An 18231-nucleotide genomic window follows, 5' to 3' on the forward strand; every position below is an offset into this window, starting at 1 on the left:
TCAACACCTGTAAAGGCTGTTTCACCACAAGCAATCCATTCGAAAGTCACCTCTACCTGTCGAGGTCGTCCCCCTACGCACATAGACAGTTGGTTATGACGACAACAGTCAACTCTCACGGGTCGTCCACGACAGTGAAGGTCGTCTTCCACAACATGAAATCCCATTAACATCGACCCAGTCATCATAGGTCTAGTTACACGACCTCCATATAAGGGGTCGTTGTATCTACCATTAAGGGGATGTCTTTTACCACCAGAGGTCGTCGTCTAGATCTCTGGGGGTCGTTCTACCTCATGGTTTTCCTGTCCTCCTCATGGTCGTCCAGTCTCCCCTGAGTTCCACAGAGGCACCTGGTGTTCCAGTAGCCTCGTCCTGCACCCAGAGGCGTGAGGTAACCAGGTCTGTGTGTGTGTGTGTGTGTGTGTGTGTGTGTGTGTGTGTGTGTGTGGGGTGACGTTCAAACGTCCCTCAATATATTTCCCAATATTCCATTCTCCTCTTATTCATCATTTCCCTTCCTTCTCTTACACATTCTTCATCCGATTTATTCACCATTCTGTACCATCCACGTCTTCCTACACCTCTCACATCTCTCCTGGGTCCTCTATCGTCCCTTCGTTTATAATTCCTTTAAGTCAATCTTTGCGAAGAATGTCTTCCTCCTCTTTTCCGTGGCTCAGATTTAATCTCTTCTATGCCATATCTTCTTTCGTCCATCCTCTCTCTCTACCACAGCGTCTGTGTGACGACAGTGCTGTGTGTCCTGAGTGTAAGCGATCCACACGTATGGTTGAGAGGGACATGACCAATTCTGCTCGGACCGTCCGCCATCAAGTCTTAAACCTTGGTAATGTTTACAAGGGCTGCCGCCACTCCTCCTACCCCGCCAATTGTCTGCTCTCGAGCGTGATCACCATCCATTACCGACTCCCCCACAACAGTTTTGAATCATTTTTCCTCCGCTCAGACACGTTTCCGTGTGGCGGACACGTAGGAAAAAAATAAGACTATGTAAGAACATCACCTAATTTGTCGTTTTCGTTCTCCGGGTAAATTTTTATGGCGCTCTTCGCCGTCATCTTGGAATTACCCAGAGTGCTTTACACGGATGTGACGTCATCTCCAAATTACTGCCAAGTGCCGCCACCGCCAACTTCGAAGTTATCTACATTTCCTGATTTACCAACAAAGAGCACAGGTTGGCCAGTCTTGTACGTAATACTAAAATAAGAAGCTCACAGTTCTTATTATAGGCTGCAAAAAACGTCATGACCGAACCTAGTGAGAGAAAATAACTGAGAATTACGAAGAAAGTTTTCTACACATATAGCATCACACATACCAGACGAATTATATAGATTGACGCAGTATTCTTGTGTATATATATATATATATATATATATATATATATATATATATATATATATATATATATATATATTTATATATATATAATGTGTGTGTGTGTGTGTGTGTGTGTGGAAAAGACCATAATTGAACGCGTGATCAACTAAATTCCTTTCTTATTCACGGAGAAATGAAACACAAGTTCCCAAGTGCACTTTCGTGTAATGATCGCACCATCAGGGGAAACACAAGAGATATGACAGTCAGTTGATATACAACGAAGAGACGTAGCCTGTTATATGGTTCCTGGATGAGGCGCAGGCAAAGGTTCCTCCAATACCTATTCATCAACCTCCTCAAAATCCAAGACCTCCTACAAACCTTGGGAGTATCACCGGCAACCCTGCAAATTCCTCCAAAAGTGAAGGTTGGACTTTGAATACCCTCGTCAGCCGAGTGAGATGGATGGCCTGCACACACCACCCCACCCTGACACAGGTAATGCTTGTGTGCTGATGATGCATGGTATGAAGGATATATATATATATATATATATATATATATATATATATATATATATATATATATATATATATATATATATATATATATACACACACACATGAAGAGAGAGAGAGAGAGAGAGAGAGAGAGAGAGAGAGAGAGAGAGAGAGAGAGAGAGAGAGAGAGAGAGAGAGAGAGAGAGAGACACACACACACCATCGTTGGTTTCAAAGACCAGGACGCCGTTATAATCTCGACACTCAAAAGTTAAAATGGCGACAATAGTCGAGTGTGAACTTACACACAGATCGCAAGTGTCATGGTAACACACACTTTTCTTTTTTTCCTTCCTTCTTTAAGTAGTCAATATAGCATCTGCTACAGTTCGGTTATAGACACCCAGGGTAGAGCCAGGTGTGGACATCCTCGCGGTGTTCCTTAGCACTGCGAAAGTTTGATTCTATTCGTATTCACGAACGGATACAGACACGAATATAGGACCACCACGAACGAACAACGGCAGCAGAAAGAACTAGGATCAGTGTGTGTGGGTCGTGCGCGCAACAGCTGCTGTAGGTGGGCATGGCATCAGGGAAGTATCTGGCATGGAAAAAAAAAGATAGAGAGAAAAGTTTCAGACGACAGATATGGCACCAAGAAGAAGTCCATGGCGTCTGAAAGCGTATCAGCAGATTAGAAACAGATGCAAGATCACTCGGAAAATAGCTTCAGCAAACTGGAAATAGAACCAGGAAGGAGGGGGATCCACATGAAAGAAAATATAAATGTTTCGAGGAATTGAAATTGAAAGATATAGTTCAGGGTCGAGGGGAAAAAAAACGCCGGTATATAGCCAGACTCTGGAGCCCCAGGAATGGTCATTTATAGTACAGGTAGGACCGTAAAGCAGTCCACCCACCTAACCACACCTGCGGTGGAGGAGGGGCAGGCCAATAGTGGACGCTCCTCTCCAACAGCTAAATTTAGCTGTTGGAGAGTCTGGTGGAGATTTCCCCGAGCCGTCATTCCCCGGCTGACCTGAGGGGGATGAAAAGATTCCTCAAGCTGTCGGAGAGAAAGAGTTGGGAGACTCGAACCCATCCATTCTGAACGCATTCTTTTTTCTTTTTTTTTGTATGTATGTTTTCCTTCGCTTGTGTCACGGTGTGGATGGTGAGAGATAAGGTGAGTGGGGGCGGGGGGCGGCTTATCTGGTCCTTCTTATCTTCTGTGGGATCCTTCTTTAGGAGGAAGAAGACGAGATATATCTACTTTCGCGATCTTTTTTTTCTCTTCTTATCTTTCTTTGTCCTCCTCCTCCTCTTCTTTATCTCAGCAGTCGAAATTTACCTCCATTTCAGGACCAACTGACCTGAGCCTTGATGGAATATGCCTTGTCACTCTTTTGTTTGGGTCTCCTCAAAGGATCTTATGGGGTTACAGGTAAGAACCAAAAAACTACAATAACATCTTTTTTCTTTTCTTTTCTAAGGGTGGAGGTGTTGCTCCTCAAGGTCTCAATCATTTTAAAAGGAAACATTACACAGATACCTTTCGGCAAGCCCCATGCTGAGCACAGGATCAATCCACGATTATAGCCAGAGGTCAAAGTTCACTGAAAAGACTTTTTCCTCGTTACTTAGCTACATTTCAGCCAATGCCAATGAAATCTGGCACATCTCTCTCTCTCTCTCTCTCTCTCTCTCTCTCTCTCTCTCTCTCTCTCTCTCTCTCTCTCTCTCTCTCCACATACCCTAACATAATGTCGAAGACGAGTATGTGACTTGACCAGTTCTACGTAGAGGTCAGTCATGCAGAGAAATATAATCACCACCAGTTTCATACCAGCGTAACATCTAAACCAAGAGTTCCACAGACTTGGCACAGAGATCCCACTCTGTGTTTGTCACACATTCAGTGCAATCCACATCCCCTCAATCGTCCTTGATGAATGCTGGCGTAAAGATATCTAAAGCTTGTACACGAAGGTTAGACACATACTGCATTTCCTAGAGAATGTTGGCCTTTGAAGTTCTTGAATGCATTTTTTTTTCTTCTCTATTTGCCTTACTATTTGAGTGCGATCTGATTTGTTTATGTCCCTGAAAGTGTCGTTAGGTTCGGCCCACGAAACATACGGCTGCGTGACGTAGTCGCAAGTTCTGGTGTCGTACATTACGTATGCAGCGACGCATGTAGGTAGCCGCCTCTCCTCTGTAGCCTCACGATGGCGCGTCATGCAGCGACGTACGGACTGCACCCCGCCCGCCGGTCAGGAACGGTCGAGGAAGGAGGAGGAGGAGAAGGAGAAGGGAGGAGGAGGAGGAGAAGAAGGAGAAGGAGAAGGGAGGAGGAGGAGGAGGAGGAGGAAGAGAAGACTGGTAAGAAGAAGTGGAAGAAGGATCGAAAACAGCCCACAAAACAAACCTTCACCATCGACTACCATCATGAATGTTCAGTTCGCATTCACAGGACAAAATATTCCACTGGGGGAAAAAAGAAAAAAAACCCCCTCCTCAGTCTATTCCAATGACAGGCCATGGGGACATAAACAAGGCTCTTCACGACCAAGAACATCGGAGAAGAAAATGCAGACCAGAGGAATGTGTGGCGAACCTATCGGGTAGAATAACACGGACCACACCCACCTCAGGCGGACCAGATAACTGGCCATCCAAGAGGTCTTCGACTGCTAAGAATTCCTCACACGTTAAGATGTTGGTGTGTCGGGGCGTCTGCTCTGCTGTAGCGATTCTCCCACACTTACCCCTCCCTCCTTCAAGTCTGATGACGCATGAACGAGGATATGGTGGTGTCCTTCAAGTCTTGACAACATCTGTTGGTTATGAGGGGGGGGGGTTAGCCCTTTTAAGTTGGACAACATATGTTGGGGCGTGGTGAAAGTTTCCATGTCTGACAAACGTATGTCAGGTGTGGTGGAACCGATTCCTGAAGTCTGACAACATATGCAGGTCTGTGGTGGATCTTTCCGAGCCATGACAACACATGTTGGTGTGTGGTGAGCGAGGAGGCGGCAGGTGAGGGATGACGTTGGCCAAGGTCCAGCTTCATGGCTGCAGCAGGAGTCGCTGGACTCGATGAAAGTGGGACGCTGGGAGGAGGAGGAGGAGGAAGGAGGAGGAGGAGGAAAGCAATGGTCCTCGCCTCACCTCTGGATTCCACAATGACCAGTTATTCTCTCTCTCTCTCTCTCTCTCTCTCTCTCTCTCTCTCTCTCCACATCAGGCCCGTCGTACCTCAGAGTACATACACACAAGGTTACGAGACGGGGGAACACGAGGGTAAAACCCTCTCCCCGTAACACACACAGGCAGTGATCACAAGCCTTATGTAATTAACCATCCCACTCTTAGGCACGTCCGTGAGTACCGTGCACCATTATGGTACACACGTCAACGGCTCTGTGGTACGTTAGAGGTACGTGTGTGCCACCTCACCAGGTACGCCAGAGATGGCCTGTGTATTGATACATAATACCAAGGATTGAGGTCTATGAAGGGCGCTGTCGTGAAAATGTCTTTTTGAATCATGGAGGCCTCATGATTACAGTGTCTCAAAGGGAGAATCTATTGTGAACTCGAGTGCTTCCCGATTGAGGTGACGCTGCGGAGAGGACATAGGAAAGTGGCAGAATTATGTACCAGGTTACAGAATGCATGAACTGTTACCATGTATCTTTCATCCTCAACACCACTGTCACACTCGTCATGGGAGGTTGAATCAGACACACGAAACATGAATATCACTGACACTCAATGGCAAGCTGTGCTATGCCCAGTGTCAAGTGAAACATGTTATTTCTAATTCTCTTTACTTATTCACTTTTGTTCTGTCAGGTGATTCGGGCAAGTGACACTAGGGGCTTCACAGACCACCACCACCGTATGGGGAAGACCTTTCCCATCGCTCCCTCAACCATCCTCACCGAGATTCACCTCCCAAGCAATGAACAGGCGACTGCAAGCAGATCGGGTCGCAACCTTTTTTTTTTAATGCTTTGGAAAGACACTTCGCGTGATGGACAACAGGTGGAGGGCGAGTTCTCCCTAGCATCGATCAGGGCTTCCAGACTCTGGGGACTTCGAAGTAAAAGACTCTCGAGTATTTGGGAAAGAATAGCCCATCGCCAGGAGAGAAAGTGGGTCACACACACGCACACACAAGCACACACACACACACGACCAACTCTTGGTTAATGTATCTGTGTCATGAACTGTGAGGGTGGGGGACGTCGTGTCGTTGTCTAGCGGTGGCTCGTGTGTGTGTCGTTCAGTAGTGGGGTCGTTTTGTCGTCCGGTGGTAGATCGTGGTGTCGCGCAGAGGTGGGTCGTGTAGTGGTGGGTCATGGTGTCGTGAAGCGGTGGGTCGTGCAGTGGCGGGTCGTGGTGTCGTGCAGCGGTGGGTCGTGCACTGTTGGGTTGTGGTGTCGTGCAGTGGTGGGGTCGTGGCGTCGTGCAGGGTATGCTTGGGTATCAATAACTGAGGCGGTCAGATTCATTTTCTCGTAACGCTTTTTTTCTTTTTTTACCACAGTGTTAACTTCCCTGAGAGGGCCAAGCCCGGGGCGTGCCTGTGCCCCTGCCATGTCGTTTACTGGAAAAAGAACAAGAACGAAGCAGCACGGTACGACCCATGGGCACGAAGGCACTACTGCCATACCCAAAGGTCGTGCTGTCGTGCTTAAGGGTCGTGCCGTCGTGCTCAAGGTTCGTACCATCCAGGTCAAGGGTCGTATCGTCGTACTTCAAGGGATAATGGTGGGCAGAGCGACGGGAAGATATTATACTTTTCCCTGTGAGTGAAATTTTAGTCTCACTGACCTTGGGTGTGTGGCTGGTTGGCTGGCTGGCAGGCAGCCAACGTCCACACACACACACACACACACACACACACACACACACACACACACACAGTATCTCTATACTCCATCTCCCTCTGTAGACCATGCCCTTCCTCGCTCTTGTGAATCATATATATATATATATATATATATATATATATATATATATATATATATATATATATATATATATATATATATATATATATATATTCCGTAGTTTCTGTAGCATTAAGTATTGTTAAGCGAGTGTTTTCCAAGTATTACATGATCAGCAGTATAAAGGATTTTGTCTGTAGCTTTTGTGGATCTGAAGGCAATGCGATAAGGTTTATGGAGATGCTCTGCGGCAGGTGATACGAATATATATGGCGTGGTGGGAGGATAGCCACGAGAAGCAGCGAGGGAGTTTTATAATCAAGAGAGTATGGTGAGTGTGCGAGTAGGAAGGGAGGAGGGTGAGCTGTCCCAGGTGAAAGCGTTGATGTCACCATGGCTGTTTAATCTGATCATGGATGAGGTGGCGAGGAAGGCGAACGTAGGGTTTTGGTAGGGAGGGCAGGTTTGCTGTCTATTACATGTAACGGGTGCCTGGGAGGAGATTCATCTGTTTGCTGATGACACGGTGCTGGTGGCAGATTCCACTGAGAATCGGTGTGCACGAGGGCGCGCGCGCGCACACACGCGAACACACACACACACTCATATATATATATATATATATATATATATATATATATATATATATATATATATATATATATATATATATATATATATTCACTTGATACTTAAACTACGGGATTTTCTTTCCTCCCTCGTCAATACTTTATCAAGTTTCTTCCAGTAGTTAGGAAGTTGAACTTTATGAGAAAAAAACTTACTGCAATACGATAACATTACTTTCCGTGGCAGAATTTAAAGACAAATTAAGTGTAGCAAAGTTGCTCATCAGCCTTGCATGACTTGAACATTGACCCAAAATCAGGTTTAAAAGGAATATTTCCCGATGGAGGAATGAGAACATTCAAAATCTATCGTAATCATAACAAATAGAAGTTGTTGTTCAAAGTAAGAAGAAAAAAAAAATAGATTGGCATTCTCGAAAGAAACAAATCACAGCTTTCACCTGTGTGTCTCTCGTTGTTGGCTGTCGAGCGCATTCATCATTAAGAAATTTAGTAAAGTATGAAGGTCTTAAAGATGTCTATATGAAGACGGAGAGAGAAAAATCAGTTTGTGCAGTTCGATGTTACCCTCTTCGGCAGGATGGCACACGAACCTGGTACGATCCTTGAGCAGGATGGTACGATCCTTGAGCAGGATGGTACGATCTTTGAGCAGGATGGTACGATCCTTGAGCACGATGGTACGATACTTGAGCAGGATGGTACGATCCTTGAGCACGATGGTACGATCCTTGAGCACGATGGTACGATCCTTGAGCACGACGGTACGATCTTTGAGCAGGATGGTACGATCCTTGAGCACAACAGTAAGACCTTTGCGTAAGACGGTGTGATCTTTGACCGTACTCTTCAGGCTCAGGTCAGAGGTTACGCCCATCAAGGAGTCGTACTGTTGTACTCAAGGTTTCAACCTGTCTAAGACCCGTACCGTCGTAACCCTAAGTTTAGGGGGTTTAAGACGATGGCGACGGGCGGTGCTATACGTGGTGGTGCTCAGGAGACGCTAGTCCTCACCGCTTGCAGAAATAGACGTCGTGGCGGGAAAAAGAACTCCCCATTGTGCGCAGTCCTGGACGATCAACCAATCAGCGTACCTACCAGATGCCTTTCTCCTCTCTCTCTCTCTCTCTCTCTCTCTCTCTCTCTCTCTCTCTCTCTCTCTCTCTCTCTCTCTCTCCCCCCACAGAGGGGTGTGTTTGAGACGGAAGTCAAAAAATAAACGCCATCTTTCACTCTCGGCCGAAATTCAATTAAGGAAACGACAGGTGGGCTTCCTAAAGAACCCTTGAAAACAGTTCGTGTAGAAGAATGGCTTCGAAGAAGAGAAGAAAAAACCCTCTGGTGTGGTGAGAGAACACATTGAGTGGTCTCTCTTCGTTTGAGCAAGAGAAGGGGTCTGTTGCCACGGAGGGGGAGTGTGGATGGCATTGAGGACTTTGCTAAACTGGACCTCTTGAATTTTCTCTCATCTGTGGTGTCCATTGACGAAAAACCTCGACTTCAATAGACATTTTCTTTCTCTTTCTTCTTCAAGTTGCCAGAGCCTTCGAGAGGATAAAAGCCTCTTGTTCCCAGCTGGACAATGACCAGGTTCTGACGACAACCCGATCTACAGGACCCACCTCCAGCCTCTATCAAGATCTGGATCCTCTCGCAGGAAAGTAATTAAAGTCTTTTTTTCACGAAGATGAACCCATTACGGAGCCCGAGATCGAAGATCGTCCGCAGAGTCTGGTAATCCCATATATAAACCTGGAGGCCTCTGGCCCAGCCTGACTCACGGCCTCTGACGTTAAAAGATTTTAGGAGGAGGGGAAAGGAAAGATATCTCGTGTGAAATTCTGGATCCTCACTGAAGACCTGGATTTCTCTCGAGTGCCAATACTGGAACCTCTTGAGAAATCTGGAGCTACATGCAGGTGATGGGAGGCAGCCAAGACATTCAGCAGGGGATTGGAACCCGCTCGTCCTAACGTTGTTGTGGCAGTTAACTTACATACCCAGGAGGATGACCAGTAACTACGAGCAAAAGTGTATTGACAATATCTGGGTTTGATCCAGATGGCGGTAGTGTTAAATTAGATTTGGACAGTTCATGTCTACAACACGTACAGAACCCCCTCACAACCCCGGAGAGAGAGACAGATATGACCTTAGTTTTAAATGACATGACCTCAACTCTACTGTAAGGTCAGGTGTGAGTTACCTTACTGCACTGATTTAGATAAAGATTCAATCAAGAACCTAAAGGAATGCTCTACGACACACACATACACACACACACACACACACACACACACACACACACACACACACGCATACACACACACACACACACACACACACACACACACACACACAGCTGTACGCCCAGCAGATGAAACAGAGTTCTGTATACGCCGGGTTAAAATAGTTCTGTGGTTTCGCGGCGGTGTGGCAGGCCAGGTGTGTGTGTGTGTGTGTGTGTGTGTGTGTGTGTGTGTGTGTGTGTGTGTGCCTGGGAATAGTCGGGATTGCTCACGTGAGCTATATATAGCCAGCAGCAGCCCACGGCCACACCCTCTGTCACCCGTCTATCCTGCGATGACGCCTTCCACCTGGCGTATCTCTCTAGACTCCTGTCACTTGCCCGTCCCACAGTGACGCCCCTGTCCGTCGTGTCATCGATACTGTCCCGGGGAAACCGGGGGTCAAAAAGCGCTGTAAATCTTTCCAGTGTTGAAGGTCTTCAAAACCCGAGTTAATACGAGATTAGGCACTGCCGCTGGTGTGCCACACACACACACACACACACACACACACACACACACGCCTTGGTAAAAGCAGGCATCACGTAAACACTCCATCTTGCCGGACAGCAACAGAGAGGCAAGTGAGGGGATTAACGGTTCTCCTGTGACCCGGATGGGAACCGTAAATAGAAATTTACAGGTGGACATCGAACTCCCCAGCCAGCCAGGCCAGCCAGCCAACTAGCCATCTAGCGGGTCGGTCAGTCCACAGAAGCCAAAAATGAGACATGAAGCATCTAGCCATCTAGCGGGGCGGTCAGTCGAGAGAAGCCAACAATGAGACATGAAGCATCCAGCCACTGGTCGAAGGGTAATCAAGAAGTGACACATTAGGAACAAAGAAACTTGTCTTCGTAGACCCACTCAGACGCAGCCTTCAAGAACCAGTTGTGAGGAAGAGAACCACGTCTCGTCTTCCCCGTTGTTCCGAAGTCCATTTTTCTCTTGGACTGTGTGTCCTGTATATCATTCCCCTCCTCCCCTTGATACCCGCCGGGAGGGTCTCCTGCAGCAGGCGCAGACGGGGATGGTGGTGGTGGTGGGGGAGCCTTCACCGCCGCCGGGGGAACGCTGCGATGCCCTGGCTTCAGATAATGGCTGAGGGTTAAATGGACTCTGACGGAATGTTTACGTCATAAAAGGGGCCACAGTGAGTTTACTGTCGTAGGAGCAACGACGACGTACTGTTACGACCACGACCCTGCTCGTCTCGTAACTCCCAGGGAGATAGAAGTCCCCCCCCAACTCTGTTTTTGATTCTCTCTCCCTCTCTCTCTCTCTTTTTCTTTTCTCTCTCTCCCTTTCTCACACCAACAGCAACGGGGGCACGATGCCTGCAGTATAATACCCAGTGGGTGTGGGAAGGTGTGTGGGTGGGTGTGTGTGGTCGGCAGAGGCCCAGACCATGGTAGGAGGGGCGGGTCAGGTGTCCTCGTCCTCCTCCTCCTTCAGGAGTACAAGCAGGTTCCTCACCCTCCACCATGAGGGGCAGGTGGTGTCTCTCTCCCTCCCTCCACAACTGCTGGAGAACCCAGCTCGACCTTCACCCCCCTCGAGGTCTGACTGCTCTTTCCTCTCTCTCTCTCTCTCTCTCTCTCTCTCTCTCTCTCTCTCTCTCTCTCTCTCTCTCTCTCTCTCAACGTTGCAGATAGCCCCCTGTTGGCACCACTGGATGTGATATTCCCCGGGGCTGGGCCATAGCGCCGTCAATCCCGTAACAAACTGGTTACTAAGTCGTCCTTAAACTCCTGTAAGATATATTGTGGAAGTTGGCCAACTGCACTAAAAGGATCTGGAGCGAACGACTACCCCCTCCCCTCCCCTCCCCCATCAACGCTGAGGCCATTAAGTCTTAACTGCTTGTTTGTAACGGTAGTTGAGGGTAGTTAGATGGATCCGTGTCAGGGCAGTAGCGGGGACGGGAGGAAAGAGAGAGAAAAAAAAAATAGATAAAGATAATTTGAGGTCAGAAAGGCTAAGAAGAAATAATTTCCTAAAGGAATGACAATCGTTTGTGATTTTTGTCGCCATTATCCGCCGCTGGCTTACCCAAGACCAATTTATTCTTATTATCTCGAGCGAGAAACATTATGGGAGAGGATGTTGAAGGCGAGAATCTCGTTTAGAGATAAGTTTTTTTTTTTTATACTTTATGGCGTCCATAGCCCGTGTTCGTGTGTGCAGCCAGGCACCTTGCTTTCGCCGTGCCTTTAGGCTTTGAAACGGAAAAAGAACGTAAAGTCATAAACACGTACGAATTTCTCTATACCCGCACCAACAGTTGTTAGAAAACGAAAAGAACGAACACCAAGTCGAAGGAAATGGATAAAGAATTATCGCTCTCTTCGTTCCTTTAGGATTTAACGAGGTTGGGTTAGGAGTGACTTTGGAAATAACAGAAATAATAAAAAAACAAAATCACAAACTTCTCCGTACTCAGAGTTTAAAGAAGCTTAAAATTAGTTTGTGAAAAACGTGGATATTCTTCGTCCTCACCGTCCCTTTAGTGAGGTATGATAGTAATAAATACAAGGGAATGGGGGGGGTAAAGTATATATATATCTTTTCGCCATTTTTTTAAGGTTGAAAGCATAGGTAAAACTTCGAAATGGTAAAGAGCATTTCTGTCCGTCGTTCTCGAGACTTAAGAAGACCGTTCATATGTCTGATAATCCAGAATTATTAATTTTTATGAAGGAAGGAAGACATTTATCAAACCCTTAAAGAACGTGTGATGAAGACGAAGAAGAATTCGCATGTCCGTTCTCACCCCTGTGGACGAACGTGAGGAAAAATACCAGAGAGATAACAAATCTCTCCATTTGATATATATATATATATATATATATATATATATATATATATATATATATATATATATATATATATACTCGTCTACTCCCATGTTTCTGCTTTCTTCATTCCTCACTTTTTACCCAATCTATTCGTCCTCATTTGTTTATCTACCTGGGAGTAATGAGACTTCACCATCTACAAAGAACGAAGCCTCACCACCTACAAAGAACGAAGCCTCACCACCTACAAAAAACGAGGCCTCACCACCTACAAAGAATGAGGCCTCACCACCTACAAAGAATGAGGCCTCACCACCTACAAAAATGAGATTCAAACACCCGGGAACAATGAGGCATCACCAGGCAGGAGGAACTAGCCTCATGATCAGTATCCTATAACCTCTCTCTCTCTCTCTCTCTCGACGACGTGTCGGACCCCGCCATTTATCATCTGTCAACCGGGGCGCTCCGTGTCGTGTTTAGTGTCGTTTATCACCACCAGGGCCAACGTTGTGTCGTTTTTGGGGTCGTTTATCAGCACCAGAACCAGCATGTGTCGTGTTTAGTGTCGTTTATCACCTCCAGAACCGGCATGTGTCGTGTTTAGTGTCGTTTATCACCTCCAGAACCAGCATGTGTCGTGTCAACTGTGTCTGAACATTGCCAAATGCAAGCTAGCAGAAAATCTTTTGACGTTGAACGTCTTCATCTTACCACCTATTTTGTAGCATATAACTCATCTGTTTCCAGTCCACACCTGTGTATCTGCTTTGTTATGCTCGATATGTCATTTTAGCTCTGAATTTGTTATATATGACTTTCATTATAACTCTGACGTCATATGGTGCATACGTCACTGTAAATGTATCTTATATATCATACCTCTGACGTTATGTGATGGATACGTTACTCATGTATAGGTCGAACCCCCTAAATTTTTTTGTCTCAAAATTTGGTCTAAAAAGTCGAACTATATACGAGTATTTACAAAATACACACACACACACATTATATATATATATATATATATATATATATATATATATATATATATATATATATATATATATATATATATATATATATATCGTTCTCTATACATGGACACAAAAATGGGTCTTTCAGAAAAAATAAAACCTAAGGCATAGCAGGAAGTAAGGCAGGTATAAATAGCCCAAGATACAATAGCTTCAGGACAGCGTAAGTAAAAATAGCGGGTCGGTGTAAAAATAGCCCTGGATATATTTCAGGTCAGGCCACGCGCGGACTGGCCGGCCAATATAGAGCCAGGTAATTGGTAATAGGGGTGGTGGGAGGGGGGGAAATCCTTGTAAGGTGGCACTGTGGACGGTGTAAGATGGCTGCTATATGTGGCGCCCCCTGGTTCGAATCCTTGACTCCTGTGGCTGAGGACTGGTGGCTTACGCGGCCTGCTACACCATGGCGCTCCGGCCCAGGTCCTTCAGGGAATTTAAAATGTGTCTGTCCTCTCCTCTCTCCTCTCCTTTCCCTTCCTAATGTCCTTGTGCTGAGTACGACCCTTTAGCACGACGGTACGACCCTCCGGTACAGTTAGCACCAGCGTCGTACGGTAGGTAGTACAGTCTGTGTCGTTAACATTTCCATTCACGTTTTCTCTCATCGATCACTTCCTGAAATTCTGAAGTCCGTTTGATTACAACAAAGTTTTAGCGCGTAAAAAAAATTCATTTTTTCATTTTGTTTTTCAAGAGACGATTCAAAAAAATAAAAAAAAATTGGAGTATTTTCATTTTGGAGTTGGGTCGTCCCGCTATCTGGTCTATTTCCATTTGTTAATAGATCGCCCACATCAGTAAATGTCTTTATAATTTTTCTCCGTTATCTTGAGGGGTTCTGGGACACGTATTTCTAGTTATTAAATGATTCACTGAAAGATAATATATAAGAAATATTCTTCAAATTGAATAGTGGTCTGTGACCTGACCTGGGGGAGGAGGGTGACCTTGACCTCAGCTCTCGTGGCGGTGACCTGACCTTGCCCCTAGCTCTAGGGGCGGTGACCTACCCTAAATACAGTTGAGTAAATCTGACCTGACATGATCTGTAATCATGAACACAGACAACCCACTCCAACCACCCATCAAAAACCCCCATCCAATTAGAACCATCTGATGGTTTAAGCCTCCTTGAATTAAATATCTAATTCTAATTTCAAAAAACATTCGGTATAAACATGACACCTAGTAAGTACAACGTCTTCAGGGGCAATGCCTCATCGACACCCGGCCATTTTCCACCTCAAATAAGCAACCTTTTAATCATCTCGAAACCTGAGGGACAAGGTCTTGGCAGCTGGGAGGGGCTCAGTGTCCCCTTGTGTCAAATCCCTCGACAGATCGAGCCCCCATCCACAACAACAGCTTATCTGCATGTCTATGGCAGACCCATCTGTCATGTGACAATAGGCTGTCATATGACATCTATGCCAGGCTATCGTCCACACTTGTGGCGGGGTGAGAGTGAATTGCCTCTGGCCACACAGGCTTGTAGGGGGGGTTTTGATGTCACTAAGCATCAAGGTGTCAAAATTGATGTCACCGAGCATTCCAATGTCAAAATTGACATCAATGACAGTCAAGATGCTCATCTGAGCGTCAAGCAGGCTTGGTATGATCGTTTAAGCTGTTGGTACACTCGGCACAGCACAGGTCCCTCTTGTGGGCGTGTGTGTGTCTTTCTCTGGATGTGTGAACGGGTCACTGAAGACTCTATGCCCATAAGGTGTGTTCCGACGTGTCCTTGGGATAGGATGGTCTCCCAAGCGTCCCCAGCTGCATCTGGGGTTGGGGGGGTCGTTGAAGCATCATCGCACTTTCTTCCACCCGCAGTTCAACTCGGCTCTCTGAAGCCAGCTGCTGTACTCTCACAGCTGCTGTATTGAGTACCGGCTGTACTCTCCGCTGCTGTACTGATTGCCATGTGTACTCTCACTGCTGCTGTACCCAGTACCATCTGTACTCTCCTTGGCTGGTCTCAGCTGTACCCAGTGCCATCTGTACTCTCCCTGGCTCTCCTCAGGGTGTGGGTAGCGGCGGTGTATGGCCGGGTGGGTGGGTGGGTGAGTGTGGGAGGTACCTGCCCACCAGGAAGTTGTTATACGTGTGTCCAACTGATTGGCTCTGTGGTCAGAACAGACAGACCAGCACTATGGGTTTTAAAATACATGTCAATGGCCTGTGACTACTACTACTCTCTCTCTCTCTCTCTCTCTCTCTCTCTCTCTCTCTCTCTCTCTCTCTCTCTCTCTCTCTCTCTTCCACTCTCCCCAGCCACGCCTTGCCTGGTATCGACCCATGCTTCCTCTCTCTCTCTCTCTCTCTCTCTCTCTCTCTCTCTCTCTCTCTCTCTCTCTCTCTCTTTTGTGAGGCGTTCTCGCTTCTCTTGTCTTCCGTTCCCTGTGTCCTCCTCCTCATACCGTCTCTTCCCTCACACCTTCCTCACACCGCCTGCGGCGTCTTGCAGGAGCCGGCGAACCAACACTTCAGTGGCTCTCAAGTGCCACTCCTTTAGCCCGAAAACCCCCCCGCCGTTTTTCGTTAACCCTCGGTCTTCCTGCGGTGGGCACTACGCCCTGGCCGAGGGTAATATGTAGGTAACTCCTTTTGTGAGTTCCCTCAGAAGACTCCCCTCATTGCAGCGTCCCCCCCTCTTGCCACACCTTCATTTTCTGTTGCTCTTCCCTCTTATTCATCACCGACCCATTTTCTGTTGTCTCCCCTCCTAACCAAAGGCCCATTTTCATTCGTCTCCCCTCTTGAGATCACTTAACCGTTTTCTGTTGTCTCCCCTTTCCAATCAACAACCAATTTTCCTTCGTCCTCTTTAAGATTATCTAACTGATTTTGTTGTCTTACCACTTTCTATGTCACTCGCCCATTTTCTGTTATCTCCCCTCCTGCTCACCACTTACCTATCTTCTGTTTTCTCCCACTTTTCCTATCTTTTGATCATTACCTTCGCATTAGCTCCTCTGTTATCAGTTCCTGCCTTATCGCGCGGGTGTCGATGGTCCCTTGGATTGCCTCTCTCTCTCTCTCTCTCTCTCTCTCTCTCTCTCTCTCTCTCTCAGCACTGATCAACACTCCTTCACTTCCATCTACAGCCTAACTAATTACCCTCACTTCATTCGGAAATCTAACTTTAATTACACTCTCCCCCCTTCCACCCCCTACTTCATTCCGAAACCCAACTAATCACCATAATTAATGAGATGATGATACATTTCTAATTAGGTATAATCATCCCCCCCCCCCTTCTCGAAAGCCTGGACCCGATTCTCTAAATCACTTGTAATTTTAAGTTATGAGTCTTTATATCCAACGATATCTATACAGACATTCATCTCTCTCTCTCTCTCTCTCTCTCTCTCTCTCTCTCTCTCTCTCTCTCTCAAGCTAAGCTGCACGTAGAGCGGCGCCCGAAGTAAAGCGTGTTTCAACTACAGGCTTTAAGCCCTAAGCTCCCGTGTGGGAGAAAGAGAAAAGTTTATCAAAGAAATCCATTTTTCTCCTGTTCTTAACCCTCCTGAAAACATGGTGTACAAGGTGGATGTCGGCTTCTACCGTTTCCAGTTTGCAGGCAGACGTGAGAGGGTCAGGAGGTAATTAACCTCCAGTACCAGCAGAACCCACCGCATGACCCGGGCATTACCCGCGCGTGCCTTGGATCGCGAGACGCTGGGGGAGTGTGGGCGCTGCAGGAGGCAAGAAGAAACTTGGGTGATACCAAGAGTGGCAGACGAGATGGTGAATCGTGAGACGAGGTGGAGTCGCGATGGATGAAGGAGGAGGAGGAAGACGATTCCGTTCGTAGTTAGGGCTTGAAGACGACGGTACGATCCCCCCCTAAAGACAACTGTACGACCTCCCTAAGCACGACGGAACGACGGTGGCGTCATACTCCAGAGCCGTATGGTCGTACTCAAGGGTCGTGGCGTCGTAGTCAAGAGGCGTGAGAGACGATATTCCCCAAGTCAGTGAGTGAGTTAGACCCATCAACCTACTTGAACTGTTGGTTAATCACGTCCCCTCGACCACGTCCCCTCCACGAATCTAACACGATCATCAGAATGTATTACAGTATCAGGCACTGGCAATACAGAAGTCTGTTACAGGCGGAGAAAATGACAGGCATCAAATTCTGTAACCCTATGGCTTAAGTGAGAAACACCTTTGATAATTGCGATGCCACGATTGGCAATAGGTGCAGAACGTGTCGTGTCTGTCCGCTCTAGAATCGTCTAGGTTTCTCTAGTAACCCATCCTGACGACGTCTAGAGCGACAAAGCCCCTGCCTGGCTCCCTCCTCGACCCATCGGTCCCCGAAGACGAGACTGCAGCCAAATTCTCCCATGTCCAGCCACACCTGACCCTCCACAGCCAGATCCTTGAGGTTCAGTTAAGACTTTCTCAGGCTCCGCCTAGTCCCACAAATACTAATAAGACTCCATTAAGCCCCGCCAGACCGCATTAAGCCTCGTCGGATCCCGTTAAGCCCCACCAGACTGTGACACCCACCTCGTCTGACCTGTCGAACCCCACCGGGTCTCGCCTCCCCCACCAGCGCCGGGCTGTTCACCCCAGCACTCTCAGTTAATGCCGGGGGGTGGATTTACCGGGCTATACCTCATGCCCCGCGTCTCACTCCCTCCTCCGGCACCTACAGGATGCACCAGGACCTTCCTGGCATCAGGTGCTGGC

At 47.1% G+C, this 18231-nt stretch overlaps 1 protein-coding gene across 1 annotated transcript in view; it reads right to left on the minus strand.

Moving 5' to 3' along the window:
• LOC139759918 (uncharacterized) overlaps positions 1–18231 on the minus strand; it is a 114972-nt gene that overhangs the window by 9224 nt on the left and 87517 nt on the right. The window lies entirely within an intron of this gene.

The sequence above is a fragment of the Panulirus ornatus genome, chromosome 34, assembly GCF_036320965.1.
Source record: "Panulirus ornatus isolate Po-2019 chromosome 34, ASM3632096v1, whole genome shotgun sequence".
NCBI lineage: Eukaryota > Metazoa > Arthropoda > Malacostraca > Decapoda > Palinuridae > Panulirus > Panulirus ornatus.